Here is a 16,800-nt window from a genome sequence, read left to right as displayed (position 1 = left end):
GTTTCATAAGTTTTATTAACTTTGCTTCTGTGCCACACAAAATCAAACATACTGTTTCAAGACAAGAACTTCAAGGCCTTAGAAATGCTGTTGCATTTAGGCCACACAGTATCTGAGCCTGTAACCCAACAGACACTGAGTTGCTCCGCCGCTGCAGCACAGCTAGGATGCCTGCAAGGTTAATTAAATCGCTTGATATGTGTTGCTTAAGCAACCTCAAGAGGATACACTTGTGTTAGTTTTACCATCCTAGAATTCCTAAATTTCAATCAGTTTTAACCTGTAACACATCATGGCAGTGTAAAAAAGAGTGGTGACAGAAAGCAAAACTACATAAAGCACCCCATGAATGGACTTAAAAAAATCTGTATGCAGTTTTTCTAGAAGTACTTAGAGGCAGATGCCACTTGAAACAGAAGAGGGAACCTATTCAGCCCTGACTATTGTGACTGAGGAGTGTGGGCACTTCCAAAAGGAAGTGCTGGGGTTTGGCACAGGGGGCATAAGACCATTTATCCCTCTCTTCTCTCTTCCAATGTATCTGCACCACAGTGCAACTAGGAAAGAAGGAAATGTCCATCCTGTTCTACAGCCAAGATACCAGAAACTGTATTTTATAAAGCAACTTCTGTCATCTGTTGTTAGCCATGGAGATCAGAGGAGGTACTTACTCCTAAGTCAATGCAGAAGACTTTTCATAGTCATGAGCATGAAGTCACGGGCATTATATCAATAGTTGAATGCCTTCTAGTCAGACACATTCACTTTAGGGCAGAGAGGAAAGATGGTTCAAGTGGTTAGACTGCTGATCAGTAACTGCAGGATGTGTTTCAGCTCTCTGTGACTAATAGCCTGCATGACATTAGGCAAGTCTCTACTGATTCATCGACACTTAAAAGTTTTGTCATTTTTTTACTGTATCTTTTACACTCTCAATGCCATCATCTGCATATAGCTACCTCATTGTTGCAGGACTTAACATGAGTACATTTTTTTCCACATAGGAAGTTGAATGGTTAAATGAAGAAATGGCTTCCTGGAAATTTTGCCAGGAAGTCCATGGCACTTTTCGTGTAGGATCCTATCACTTGCCTAGGTGGATTGCTAAACTGGGCTTAGATTATGATGCCTCAAACAGTATTGATTTGTATTAAAAAATGTTTCTGAGCTCATTGGTATACATTGGTATTATTCTCCTTCCTTGATTTTCACCAAGACAAATAACAGAGGAATCAAGGCAATAGTATGTAGGATGCTAAAGAAATGGGATTTTACTATTAAAAACACTTCTCAAGTTTACATTCATGACAACCTTTCCATAACAAGAAAGGCCGAATATTTATTTTTTCATAACTTCTAAACTCTGTTCTCTGATTTTTCAGGGATGGCCTTTCCAAAGCCCTCGCTTCGTCAGAATCTTGGTAAATGTTAGCTCAGAAATTAAATCAAGGGTTATTATTGGCTGGTAATGTGGTGTGTTAACCTTGTGAGCATTCATCCTACTAAGAAGGTGACATTCCCTTTCTGAGTCTTCAATAATTAAAATGGTGTTATTTAATTAGTCTCTCAAGTGATTATATACAGGAAGTGTAGCTTGCATAATGTTGGAACTACAGCAAAAAGCAAAGCCAACTCACGCAGGCCAACAGTAACCATCGCAGCATTGTATGGTGCTTCTTGTTAGGTCAGCTCTGCTTGGGTAAAATAAGCAACTTGTGCGTGAAAGGCTCAACATTTCTAATTCAGCACTTCAGCTGTCCAGTTCACTCCAGTTCAGGCTTCTTAAGTGTTGCTTTTGCTTGGAGAAGTAGATTTACCCATGTTTGCTTCTACTCATAATATTGCAGTCATAAAGTCAGTGTTGCTCAACAGTTCCACATTCCAGGTCCAGTATTTTAAGCAAGGACAGTGGCCAGAAAGGCAGTCCCATCTCTGTCTGCCCGTTTCACCTCTGCATTCTCCTTCCCCTTCTCTCAAATCCTCTCTTGCCAAACATTTGTGCACCCATGCAATGAACCAGATTAGGGAACTGATCTGCATTAAGACTAACCCAAAAGAAGCCTGGCCAGCTTTCAGCTTTCCTGCTCACTACATGGCTGTGCAAAGCCTTGGGCTTGGGAGAGATGAAGGGAGACAGGGCAGCAGTCTCTCTGTGGCAGTGCTGCCTTATGCTATTGTCAAATATTTCTGGAACTGCCCTGGTGGTACAGTGCCTTTATTGAAGCTTATGGTAGCTACATTTTTTAAAGCCAGAATACCACTAAAGCTAAAATATAGATGCATATTTGTGATTATGAATATATATGTATATATTAATCTGTATTAAACCATCACTAAAACATCTCTTTCTGTTATAATCAGGAGTTATTTGGGACTTGCTGTCCAATCACGACTTTGACTTGGCCTTGATCTTTTTATAGCTACTCATCTACACCATTTATATTCTGCACAGACATTGCCATGCTAAAAGACCATCCAAAGGTCAGAGGATTGGCTATTGGCAGTTGGCTGCCCTTTCACCAGCCAAAATCTATTACTGTACACATGGAAATCCCCAGCTTATCTGTAGGAACATGTTTGTCAAATTCTAGGATGGTAAGATTTTAACAAAATCTCGGGAATTTAATAAAAAGGACAGAATGTTAATTTTTATTTGCTTATTCAGCAGTGGGAACCTGAGCAATTTGAAAACAAGGAATGGAAAAGTATCTGCTGAAGTTGTGAGTATAACATCTGACTGTATTTGTCCAACAACACTGACATCTGGCCAATGAAAAAGTGTGAATGGCATGTTGAGGGAAGCCTGAGGATCATAACTAGTTTGCAGAGAATCATGCTTAGACCTGAAACAGAGAATTGTGAGCCACATAGGGCTGAACATTCAGAGTGAACATAATTCTTTTAGTAACAGCAGCAGCAGTTACATCAGCTTTTCCCAGATTGTGCTTATCTCACTTGTGACATAATGAGAAGTAGCAGTCTAATCAACTAGAGTACTCCTAATCAGCTAAGTACTTCTTAGGTTTTTGGTCCACAGCTCCTGGGTTAAACACTCCCCTCATCCTGGGATTACCCTGCTTGCTGGTGCAGAGGATTGCAAGCTAGCAGGAAAGCAAGATTTCCTTACCATTTGTATATTCTTACCTCAGTATATGTGCTTTCTGTCATAGCTAATCCAGTTAGCTCAAGTCACTGGAAAGCACTTCTGGGGATTTTAGAGGAGTATTGCCTTTGCATGGGATCAGTAGATTAAATTGTTTGAAAATGTTGACATATTAACGTAGTGATGACAGTCCCCTGCTGAGTTAAGGATCCAGTATGTTTGATTCTACCTGCACAAGTGGCAAGAATTCAGAGGTTCATTTAAACAAACAAGATTGGAAAGGATGATGGTCTCAGAAGGGGATTGATGCTGTTTGTATTGATTTTGTATTGCAGGTACAATCAAGGTACAAAATCATGCTATGACACTGATACAGTACACACCAAAATACAATTCAAGAGCATCTACTTCATGAGAGAAAGCAAAATTATTGAGGTCTTTCTGGTTTTGATGTGAGAAAGAAAGCATAACTGAGCAAAAATGACATGTCTTCTACATGGTGAGTTCTCTTTTGCATGAGGAAGTCAAATCCAGGATTGGATAAGGGCTAGAGAAACATCTTTCTTCAGTTTTCAAAGTGGTCATATGGTAACTTTTTTCCCGTGGAGTGCACAGGAGCTTGGAAATACAAGCCAACTGCTATCGAAAGTTTGGCTGTTCTTGTTGGGGTGGGAAAAATTTATTGGTACCTATGGGATGTGGAAACTTGGAGAACATCAAACTGAGGAGTGGGGGAAATAGTAATATTAGGCTGTAATTAGAAAAGATAGGAAATACTGGAAGAGGGTGGCAGGCTCAGGACTGAATAGCTAAAGACTTCTGCAGAAATAGCACATCCAAATGAAGTAATGAAGAGTAAAATAAATAACTGTCTGCAGACTCCTGGAAACAAGCTACTACGACACCTGATTTGCATTTCTTCTAGCTCTGCAGACACTAAGCAGAAAAAAATGTAGCTAAAAGGTAGGATTCTGAGATCAAGACCACAACCTATGTTGGTTGGCACCTAGGCCACTGAGATCTGTGGTCTTCTTTCTTCACTGTGACATGCCTTGTCTTGGATGCCCAATCTGGAATTTTCTAAGGATGGTCTAAAACAGTGCTAGATCTTCAGGACAAAGACAGAGATTTTTCCAATCTTTAATTCTTTGTTTCTCTACTCAAATAATTTTAAAGACATTGTCCAAGTACCTGCAAATTTTGTTTCTCATATTGTCCCCATTGTTATTTAGGGATTAACTTTAGGATTCTTAATCGTGTGTCATCTGAATGTACCTGTTGAGAAATCCATTAATTCTCCAGAACTCAGGTCAGTGGGAGTCTCCTGGCCCACCTGGCTCTGCAGACCCAAGGTCTGCGGAGCACTCTCCTTGCTGCCAGCGTAGAGCATGACCCAGCAGCATAAGCTGGGGAACTTCTGTGTGTCCCATCATTATTTCCTGGCTAATCTGTCAGCCCCTTATATCTACCAGCAGCTAGGAAATTGGCCTGAATCCGTGCTTGGTTGTGAATCAAAAGAATTCCAAAGACACCTTTGCAGCCCTCGTTTCTGCACTGCATAACCTTCCTAGCTGTAACTATGAATCATAGCTTGCACAGTAATGCATAGTATTTCCTACATGAATCTTGAAGTGTTTAAAGGAATATTAATGAATAATAGTTGGGACTGTCACACGATACTTGTTCCCAGTATTGCATGCTAAATCCCAGAAGTGTGATCTTGTGTCTGAACAGTAGACACATCACGAACCGCCTAAAAAACCTGTTAAGTTGAAGATCATACCATTGATATTCAAGTTACACAGTAGAGAAAAATAAAGTAACAGCTATATATGAATAAAATAATTATGGACTTTTAACAAAGTATAATTTAAGCAGTGCAACACAGCTTACATATAAAGAATAAGCAGAGAACATTTTCTAATAAACACCTTCAAAATAGGTAATTGTGAATGTACCAGTGTTGTAATGTGTACAACAAAAGAAAAGTTAATGTCCTGGAGGTTTATTTAATAAGAAAATCACCGTAACGTACATCTAATCAGCAGGAACTAATGTTTGTACTGTGCTATGACGATATGTAAAGCTACCGCAATACTGCATTACTTTGTTCACTCAGATTTCTGTGTATTTGCTAAGTATTTGATCTCTGGATGCTTTGCATACTACACAATGAATGGGTGAAATGAGAACAAGAGAACTAGGCAAGTAACACAAGTGTAACTAGGCTCAGGGAAGCAAAAGGATGTTACCAGACATTGAAGTTCCAAGGTGAAGGTGGCAACACCATATCCCTGACTCAGCAGTATCAGTAGTTTTCCCTGCTGGCAATCGGCCAGATTTAATTCCGAACCCTGTATTGGGGTTAAGATTCTTGAAACAGTAATCAAGTGGTAAAGAAATCTCTGCCTTTTTTGCTTTTGAGGATAATTGTCCCAAATGCTTTTCATCATCAGTATTGCTTATCTTACCAGCTCTGCAGGCTAGGTGTTCATTGCTTAGCAAAGAATAGATTTCATCTGTGATGCATTTAAGCTTCTTCATTTCTTTTTTTTTTTTAACATAGTACATTGAAGTGAATGTCTAAATGTTTGTTACACGTCTTTATAGTACAGGTTCTGAGTTCCTTTGACTAAAATATGGGCATCAGTAAGCCATGTGTGAGATCATGACAGATTCTCTGCTAATCATTCTCTTGCATGAAAATGGTCCAAAACATATACTACAGCACCACATCAGTTATTTTGATCCCCTAACAGATGTCCTTGTCAGCCAGCTGGCGAAGAGACAGCAGAAGACATTAAAGTGGTGCTTGAAGTGGGACAATATGCGGCAGCAAGCCATACCACCACTCTTATTTTGAACATCAGCATGTCGCGGGTTTAGGAGGGAGTCATCTATGTTCCCAACACCTGCAGAAACTCTTGAGAGAAATTGTCTTGTTTGATCACTTATAAAGGCTTTGGATAGGTCGGCCCAGAAGCCACCACCTTCACAGAAAGGAGTGGTGGAAGGCAGTGTGTACAGGACTCCAAACCATACTGCTATGTTTTTCCTTCATTTGAACTTAATTTGCTTTATTAATAAAAGAAGGCATTTGACAATTAGACTTGCTTTGTGCATGAACTCAGAAAAACACAGTGAAATAGGATTCAGAAAGATAATTTTGGGAAAGATGGGAAACCCAAAGCAGTAATTCAGCAGTGTGCGATTCCATTTACAGTGCTTTTGAAAACACAATTGTGACTCCTTTTGCTCTCATCAGCAGTTTGATTCCTGCTTTTCAAGCCTTCAGAGTCCCTGAAATTTGAACTCAGACCTAGTGGAGTACTTCATTGTGCCTCCATGCCTCCAATCCTCTACGATATGGCCTAACCAGCAATTCATCTTCGATCTTGAATTTCTGTTACCGCTGGCGTGTACAGGAGAAGTACAAAAGAAAATACTCTGTTCTGATGAGGCTTATAAAGGATTATGAATTTGAGAGCTAATAATTTATTTTACATACTAGAATCACAGTCCAAGCTGAAACAGTGAAATATAGAGTGTATGCTTTTAACAGTGCCATGTACAGTATTTTTACTGTAAAAAAACAAATTGTTATGATTTTACCCCCTGATTATGTAAGTTAAGTTACTAGTAACGTTGTGGCTTATTCAGTTAATCTATGGTCAGACTTAGTAGTTATAATAAATTATCCCAGACCCGTCAACAGGGTGAAAATAAGGGATCGCTTAGAACAAGTGGGATTACAGGTTTTTTTACTGTTGTATGATACGTGGTTCCAAAAGGTTCCAAATACCTCGATAGCCCTCCTGCAGACTTCTCAGCAGCTCTAAAGAAAAGGTTGTTTTCAGTTGTGCATCTATCTCTAGTTGCCTGTGTTAAAGGAATCCAGATATGTGCTTTCACTGTTTCTTCCTGAAATCTTGGAGAAAAGAATGAATCCTCTGGATAACATCTTACAGTCTCATAGGAACCTACTGCTTTAACTTTTTGTGTCTATTCCTTGGTTTTAGGAGGCTTAAGTGAGGTTATGGTGAAATCTGTGAGTGGTAGTGTGAAGAAAAAAACCTTGTAATAGTTAGGTATTCAGAACTTTAAAAAAAGGGGTTTCATCAGCAAGTGAAATTAGACAATGTTTCTCAATTTTCACTATTTTGTTATCATGGCAAATTGTGGCTTGTAAAAAGTTTTAAGAACAAATACTTGAAACAGTTTTCTTTTTCTTACTTTTTTGCATTTTTAAAATTCAAAAGCAGTCTGTCATGTCTGTATGCCATGTTTTTTGTAACTTTTGAAAGCAATGTTTAAAATTGAAATCTCATCAACTGCTAAACTGTGGTAATACAAACTATCCAGTTCTAGTAAACAGCACTCTATTACTGGATTTAACATTTCAAGAATTGTGGGCTTTGTTAGTTGCTAGTTTTGTTCATTTTAAACCAGTTATTTATGGCTGTAAAACTGTAGGAACTGAGTGAATGGAATGGGAGTAATTTTCATTTTAGGTATGTTAATAGTAATTTTCTAATTTTGCACTGTGTTTGAACACTTGTAATACTCAAGTGGCAGAGAAGTTGATGATCTGAACTGTAACTTGGAATGTACAATTTTCTCCAAAAAATGTATGTGCTACCCCACGTATCTTACAGCTTTTCTTATGATGCCATTGACGGCTACTTGAGACTGCAGTCTTGTGTTTCATAACGTTTCATCTGAAATGGACAGTTACCAGACATTAAGATCTAACTGGTCATCTAAAGGAAAGGCATTCAAGGTATGATGAATCTTCACACGTAAATAGAGATGTTGTATTTTGCAAGATGAGAATGTTAAACATTTTTATCAGGAGCCTGTAATTCAGATAATTTAAAGATCAGTATTCACTGCTGCGTCCCTGTGAAGGTGGCATTCCTGTCAATCTCACATGAGAATCAGGATCTAGAGAGCTCAAGCAGGAGCTGCAGCAGCCTGCATATAGCTCATGGTGTTAAAACAATTAGCTGGTATAGCCAACAGAGCTTGGGGAAAAAAAAGAAGAATAAAGAGATTAAAAAAAAGATTCAGTACAGGTTTCGTTTGGAGAGATCATTTTGTTCTTGGATTATTGTGGATGACCACATGAAGAAAATCATAAAATCGAAACAGGATGTCATTGCTTGAACATGGTATGGGGAATCAAGGTTGCTTTTTGACAAAAATTGCTGTAGCAAAGGCAATTTCTTATTAAAGAAATTACCTGATTAAATCTAATTAAGATGTTTTACATTAATATGCTATACTGATGAATAGTCAGTATCAAAATAGTCGATAGGTTTCAAATGGTGCAACATTATACTGTCCTGATCCAGTTCTCGTGTTGTCTTCAAAGGCTCTTTGACATGAGATGGATGAATTTCTCGAATGTGTCCTCTAAGGGGCAGCATTGAAGAGCAGGTCTCTGTAAAAGGCTGCTTCTATTCATAACATGATGTAGGTGTAAGTAAGTGACTAACAAATTAGTGCTTATTCTCTGTTGTCTGGAATTACGGGTTTTGAAAGGTAACCAATATGTTTGGGAGTCATTACTGCCAATCTGTCAAAAATCCTGTAGCAGACGTGTTTCAGTTTAAGTGATAAAACCGTTGGAATTCTCCCCTGTGGAGTACTCAAAATCATACAAGAATGTTGGGTATTTTGTTAATTTTTTTTTAGTGAGAAACTGATGGCAGAGCCTATTTGCATTTCTTTCTTGTGAGAAATATCAACATTATGTCATTTCTAGAAGCAATATGTCATCTTAACTAATGCTAAATAGATAACGTCAAGTCTTTCCTGTCAATATTGCACTTAAACAGTATTGTGTGGGTGACTTAATATGGGAATATCCTGGAGGATTAGTATCACTGGCTTAGTCCTGTACATTAGATCACAAGAATATCTGCTTCTTCCTCATTAAAGTCCTGTGATAAGAGGAAGAGTTTGGCATTAATAACGACAAAATGGTAGTGCTTGGTCCTTCACTTGCAGTCAGCCTCAGGGGCATGGATAATCATTTAGGAAGAACAAAGTTCAAGTGCTTTTTTCCCCCTCTCTGAAAAAGAAGCAGTCTACTGTTCCTACCCTACTTTGTCTTGTCAGTGTCCCAATAGAAAATTGGTAGAGTCTTGTTTTCTGGGCAGGAGCTGTCCCTGAGTAAGATGGCCTTTGAAATTGTCTTGTATAATTTATCTGCCAGAGCAAAGTTTTTTTTTTTTCCTAGTGTGCCTTTATAAAAAGATAATATCTTTGGATTTATAAGAATATAGTATCTTTCACTGGAACAAGCAATTTTGGCTGAATTTAGGTTCATGGGGGAAAGAGGCATGAGAATTCATCATTATGTGTATCAGAGATACACAAGGGATCCAAATCAACTGTAAATAGGGAGGCAGGTCATAAGTCTGACAGTTTTTGATTTTGTAACCATAATGATTTCTTGTTTAGTGTAGTTCATTCTACAGAGCAAGATAAATTCATGCTCACATCCTGTCATCGTGTAATAGTCATGTGCCTGATAGATCTACCACACTGCTGAACTGTCTGCTCTGCTCTTGCTAGTTATCATATGTTTTCTCTTCAGGGAGGGAGGGAGGATAAATATCTAGAGGAGGTGTAAGGACTTCCTGGACTATTATAAGCCGCATTTAGTAATGAAAATTTTTTGCTAGTAAGTATTCTAGCATTTATTGTTTCTAAACTTCTCCTCTACGTTTGCAGCTGGCACTATTAACTAAGGCAGGTTTGGTGCTGAATCAGCAGTGAGGTTTCAAGTATGGGCAGAATACCAGCTGCTGCTGGGGATTTCACCACATTCTTCTGAATGCTGATTTCTTCCTTATAGCAGCAAAGCTTCATAAAAAAGCGTGTTGACTTAGAAGTCTTGTGCATGTATCCATGAGAGCATGATGACCTCAGCCATCATCAACAAGTGAGGCTGTAATGTCTTGTAGTATCTTCTTCAGGTAAGTTCTTAAGTAAGGTAAGCTAAGCATTACCTTAAGGAATGGCAAATCCAATTGAAATGGAGCGATTACTCTGCTTTTACACAGATATGAGAGAATTATCTTTTTATCCTAGGACAAGTGGATCTGGTTTAGTGGCACAATTGGTAAGCAAAATTGATGCATTTATGTTTAAGTGCTTGCGAGAAAGTGCTGATGTTTCCAGTTAGCCAGTGGTAGCCAATGCTAGCTTTGAACATTTGGCTGGATCTCCCAGTGAATTGCTGCAGGGTCAGTCCTTATTGTCCTTCATCATTCACTGTTGAGATGACATGCCACCATTCTTCCCATAATTAGTTTCTAAAGGTTATTTCCATCTCTATGTCGATGTGAGTGAAACATGTAAGTTTGCACCTGCTGATTTCTGACAACAGTGAGGCTTTCCCAGTAATATTTCTAACTTCCGCTTTCATCTTGTTTTCCATGCAAGAGATATGCAAGGGTCTTTGGCAGCAGCATATCTCAAAGGCTTCAGTTTTCTTCCTCTGAGAGGAATTAGCTTCCCACAATTTCTGTCTAGAGTTTGCTGTGGAAGCAACGGAGTCTTTCACCAGTCAGACTTTCAAATGATTCAAGATGCAGTTATTTCCAGATGGTCTTAAGGTAGGTGTAAAAATTCTTGAGTCAAGACCTGTAAACTCACATTACATTGACTGAGCCAATTTTTTAATTTCTCTGCAACAATCTCCTTTATTAGATCTGTATGATCCTATATAAGTGAATTCAGCTATTGCATATTGGTTTGCTATTAATTATAAAATTTCTTATGTGCTATTTTTTAAGTCAGTGCTCAATGTATGTTTCATGCTGGTTTTAATGACTTCATTTCATCTGATAGGGTTCAGCCATTTATGAGTGTAGAGCTTGGGGGAAAGTACATTATTTTACTTGCGTTAAAATATTACCTAGGCAAAGAGGCTGGAGGTAGTATCTAAGAACAGTAATCAAGTCCTCTGTTGGCTGCTGCAGTTGTCAGGACTTGGGATGTTAGGTTGTAAGTGAGGTGCAACAAGACTAAATAATGTATATTTGATCTATACCTTTCCATTATCCAAAAGACAAGAAAGAATTATTATTCTCTGATTCTGGATTTCTGGCTGGGAATATTGTGATTTGATTACATCATATTGGATGTTCTGATCTCACTTAGGATAACTGCACTGCTCTACCCAGTTCCATGCAGACTTGAAATGGTTATGCTTATGGACTGCAAGAAGAGATAAGGTCAACAAAGAAATTCTATTTTTGTGGCTGGTGTGAGGGCACTTATTTAATTACCTTGGCAGACAAATGGAATATACCATCTAGCTTTTAATATCTGGCAAATTCTGAGCCATGCAATCCAAGTAGGTAGAAATTCTACCAGTAATGTGGAGTTAAAGGACGTGATTCACCAGTGTTTATGCTTTCAAAATCAATTCTCTATAGCATGGAGCAGCTTCACCCTGATCAGCCCCAGTATCCATAAAGGGGACCAAATCCCTCCCACAGTGGGAATTTTAACAAATTTTGCTGCAGAAATCATCAGAAATTGTCAGAATGGGATTCTGTTTGTACTCAGAGGAATCTATAAAATGAAGATTTTGCTCTGTGTGCACTTTTAGACAAAGCATTTTTATTTTTTTTAAATTTCTCCTTGGAACATCTTCCAGATGCTATAATATTTAAAGTGTATTTTTAAATAGTGACTAGCAATCTGTGAAACACCATTTTAGCATGAATGAGGTCATATGCTGCTAAAATACTACTTATACTAGGAAACTGAGATGAATTGAAAGTAGCACAGCTAAAAAAGGGAAGGCAACAGGTGCTTTATTAGATAGCAAATATTGGCTTTTTTTACATCTGTAGAATAACTGATACTTCATCCTAAAAATTGTTACAAATTTGCATGTTTCTACTACTGAATATCAGTAAGTCTCAGTGTTCCTCATTTAGAGTGTTTCTTTAAGGTGTTTTTGATGAATAAAACATGATACCCTCTTCTAGCATATCACCAGTTTCATAATGTGATACAGGATTGAAAGAATTTTGCTTGGGTACCAGGCATCTGATGACTAAGAATATGCTGGAAACAAAACAGGAAAGGCTGTGCTCCTGCACAAAAAACCTGGAGTTATCAGCATTCTGTAATTTCCATAGAGATGACTGTAAGATGACTGTATGTGCAGCCTGTTAAAAAGAAGTATTTTTTGTGTTGCAGTAAATGGGAGAGTAATTTTCTTAGATGCGCAGATTTTAGTCACCTACTTAGCGAATAAGAGAAGTGGGATTTAGCTCTACCCAAAATTTACAATGCCTTTGACTATTAATTTGAGCAAGTCACAGAAGCAAAGCACCCTGGACTTCAATTTCCCTGTTGTTTCAAATTGAGATCTTCCCCAGTTTATTGTTATAAAGTAATTTAGAGAACCTTTTAAAATGTGCTGTTGGGGGTTTTAGCACCGTAGCCCCAATAATAAATAGAAGATAAAACGGTTACAGTCAAATCATTCATCCTGATGCTTCAAATTTAATGTTCTGTATACAGAATGCTAAAATATTCTCACATTTTAAAAATACGCTACCTTCCATAAAGTAGTAGTTTCAGGTGCCTAATAATTGTGTAAAGCATGGAACTGATATTTAAATGCAAATCAGGGGACTTTTGGTTTGTGAAGTTTTGGTATCTTAGCACATGATTCATAGCTTTCGGGAGCAGCACACCCCTTAGAAGAGGAGTGTGCATATTAAGTGAAGTACAGGTGATTCCACTTTCTTTTGTGAAGTGCGTATAATAATACAGATTTAACTAGAAATGCTAACATTTAAAAAACATGTATACAATGGATACAAAACATAAAATTATTATGAACTCAATTTGCAAATGCGCAAACTATTTAAACTGAGTACAACTGAAGTGTCAGTCTGGAACTGTGGCATGTCAGAGCCATCTGGAAAAACCACCCCTGGGCTATTCAGCCATCATTTCTGTCCAAGACCCTTGCTGTCATGGCTACTGAAGATTTTGCATGTCTTAAGATTTTACGTAGAGAGCCTTTTTTAGGCTTTACTGTAGTGGCATGTAATGACGGCACTCATACCATCTAAATACCATCTGTCCATACAAAGCAGAAGAGGATCTTACGATTTGGGGGAAACCCGGGCTACATGGAAACTGAAGCAGGATGTTTTTAGTGACTTCACTGGAGCAAGGAATTTCTGTATCTTCAAACAAATACTTTCACAGTAATTGGACCTGGAGCTGGAGATCAGTATCAACTGCTGATGGTAATGAGCTGTAGAATGTTATTTGCAATAATGGACGTGATCAGAGACAAATCTCCCACCCTCCCCTTCCAAAGGAAACATATAAGGAGGAACCCTCAATCTTTTCAGAAACACATCAAGAGAAGAGAAAATGATTCAGCCCAGTCAGAGGCGTAGTCCCGCTTTTCACTAACTCTTTGGGGCAGAATCTATAGTCTGCTCTGAAATCAGACTGCAGCTAAAAAGACAGCCTCACCAGATACCTAACTAATGGTGTAGCTGTCTGATACCCTCCCAGGTCATTGCTGGGGGAAAGGGAGTGTGGGTAGAATATCTTTGCAGTTTAGTCATGTCAAAGTATGAAAAAGGTCTTTTGAGGCCACAAGGGCAACTGCTGGCTTCCTGAGATTTGCACTTATTAGATCAATCCTGGGCTAGGGCCAGAGGTGAGGGGGTGAGGAAGAATGAAAATTTGACTTTAGACCTTCGTATCTCTGTTTGTCCTGCAACCTCTCTGTATCTCAGCTGAGCCAAGAGAATCTAGCAGTGTGCCTATACAGGCGATCTGGGTTAGATAAACGTTTTCAATTTGGAATTTAAAAATATAAAATATGCCTTCAAAATACATTTTGAGATATAAAAGGAGGAGAACCCCCTTTTCAAGTGCAGACCAATAAATATGAAGATAGTCTGTAAAATCATTCCATAGTTGTTCTCCATTTTTCTCCGTTTGTTTTAATGACTGTGATAGCAGTCAATCAAAGAAGTCATGTGGGCAGTACATGTGTGTGACACAGCTACAGAAAATGAAAGTTTAAGCTGAAGAAATTAATCTCTATTGTGATGCTTCAAGATGTATCTATTAATTGCTTGCCTGTGGTTTCAAAACTGACAAAAGCTATCTGAAATCACACTAGGAAATCCTCTGAGTTCAGTCAAATCTCTGATCTAATCAGCTTCAGCTATCACTGCCATCACCAGCTCATCTATAAATACATCTGCTTTCACAGCGTACGCATTCTGAAATTTGCCCGTTGCCTCCTCAGAAGTGCAAGGCTATCGTCTGCTATTATACAAGCCCGGCTTGACCAAAGCCAACATGAACCTAGCCTAACATGCCAAGCCCATCCCTCGTTGTTAGCTTTGATAGTCGCTGCTATCATTTGATAGTTCACTTGTAGCCAGTCCAAGTTGGCAGTGTCAGCCCAAGCTGATTGGAGCCGCAGACATTTTTGCTGACTGGAGTCATGCTATCTTTGCCAGTTTGCTGGAATAGACACAGACACTGATTGGGTCATGCTGAAAACATTCCTGTCCTATGAAGCAAGTCTGTTTGTATTTTAGGTTTGCCAGGACTAATGAATTAAAAATCTTGGGCTCGCCACAGTTTGCTGCTTAATAATGCCTGTGACAGAAGGATTTTTTCCTCCTTGAAGCGTGACAGCATCATAATCCCTCGTCACTGGCAAGGAGAGGAAGGAAAAGCGGAATTGTGGAGAAAAGCGGAAAAGGGTGATCTTTTGGGACAGCAAAGCCTATGGGAAGTGCAGGTAGCAGCATGTTGCCCTGACAGCTGTCTCAGCTTCTCAGACCTTGTCAGTTTGTTGCTATGCAGCAGGTGCAGCCTTTTCTTTTATTGAAGCTTTACTCCATAAAGGCAACAACAAGCCAAGGCAGTGGCTGGCCCTGGATTATACAAGTGCAGACACTCCGCTAAGTGAGGTAAGGCAACAGGTGTGAAAACTGAACTAAATTGATAGAGCTGTAACAGCACTTAATCTGAGTTCTGCTGCAGATTTTTTATGGAGAAACAGCAGCCAGTTCTATAGGCAATTGTGAAGAAGGGAGCTGCTCATTAAATCTCGTTAAATTCCAGGTTGCCCACTTACCCTCATCTCTGTCCACAGAGATATTGTTCTTCATGTGTGGAGAAAGCAGGTGGGGAATTGGGGGCAGTTGGTCTGTGTGTTTCCTGTATCACCTCATTTGCACACAGGCTGCTTCCATCCCTCTCTGTTCCCTTTGATTGCTTTTTGTGATGAAGAGCTTGAAGATTCCGCACAAAAAGGAGTGAAGGGATAAATGCAATATAAAAAAATGGATCGCAGGGTAATTGCTGCGTATAAAGATGAGATTTCGTTTTGTGGATTGAAATAAAATGAAAACACTCTTTTATGTTGTGATCGAATTCATCATTGCTTATTGAAGGGGTATTGATTTTTGCCCTCGCATAGTAGGTGGTTAAAAGAGGTAATTTGAAGGCATTGCAGACCACAGAGTATGTGACTGGGATAAAACAACAGATTTACTCCTAGCAATATTGTTATGACAACTTTAAAACCTCTAGCAAAATGCATCATTTTAATTTCTTAGGCTATGATACGAAATGTTAAGTATACTCTTATGTGAAAGACCACTTGAGATAGTAAGCAGATGTCAGGGGAATGTGTACCACCAACACAGAATGATGAACAGCCTTGTTTAAAGGATGTGCTTATCATTTAAAATATCTTCTTTTTTTTTTTTTTCTTTACCTTCTATTGGGACATATGGAAGGGAAATATGATAAAGAATTTTGGATTAGTAGTTCTGTAGTTTTTTTTAAAAACACCGAGATGTCTCAAATGTTTCTTATAAAGTGAGGGTCTGGTGGAAAAAGAGAGATCAATAATGCTCAGAAAGTAAAAGTTCTAATGCAATGCACTTAAAAATACAATATTTCAGTTGACTCCAGGGATCTTTTCCTGAGTCCAAAAACATACACTGCGGCAGTTTAGTTGACTTTACTTTGTCTCTGCCCAATAGATATCAGTTCAATTTTTGTGGGTCTTTCTTATTAGCAACGGGGAATAAAGAAAAAACCCTGATATCCTTTATGTATTAGTAGAAAGAGACACTCTCAGCTCCAAACCAAAGTAATGATTTTAAAATAGTTGTTGTTCTTTTAAGAGAAGATTGTGCACTTCAAATCACAATTTCTTTTGTAGCATTGCTGCAGAGTAACCGTATCACTCTGCTAGCTAAATATTAAGACAGACAAAGCAAATAAAAAAGAAATGCTGAAATTAATGGGCCAAGTGCAGATTTTATACTCTTCCACTGATTGCAAAGCAGTGATGCCAGGGAAGAGTTTGATTCATTTGTGCATCACTGAGGAATATTGTAATCCTGAAACATTGTTCTGTTCTATTGACTTTCTGAGACTGCCAAATAATTTAGTGTAAATTAGAATGAGTTTTTGGGTTTTCCATGCAATACAATAGCTACTTTACTGAAAAACTGCAAGACTATTGGCTTAGGAAACTGTCCTTTGTTTTCACTAGCTAAATCCCGTGTTGTCTACTGACATGTGGTACAACTTTTAGTAAATTAATTGCATTTTCCTGAAGAATTTGGTTTCTAATTGACTGAGGATTTTTTGTG

Source organism: Gavia stellata, chromosome 1, assembly GCF_030936135.1.
Source record: "Gavia stellata isolate bGavSte3 chromosome 1, bGavSte3.hap2, whole genome shotgun sequence".
Classification (NCBI taxonomy): Eukaryota; Metazoa; Chordata; class Aves; order Gaviiformes; family Gaviidae; genus Gavia; species Gavia stellata.
This window is presented reverse-complemented; position numbering follows the sequence as displayed.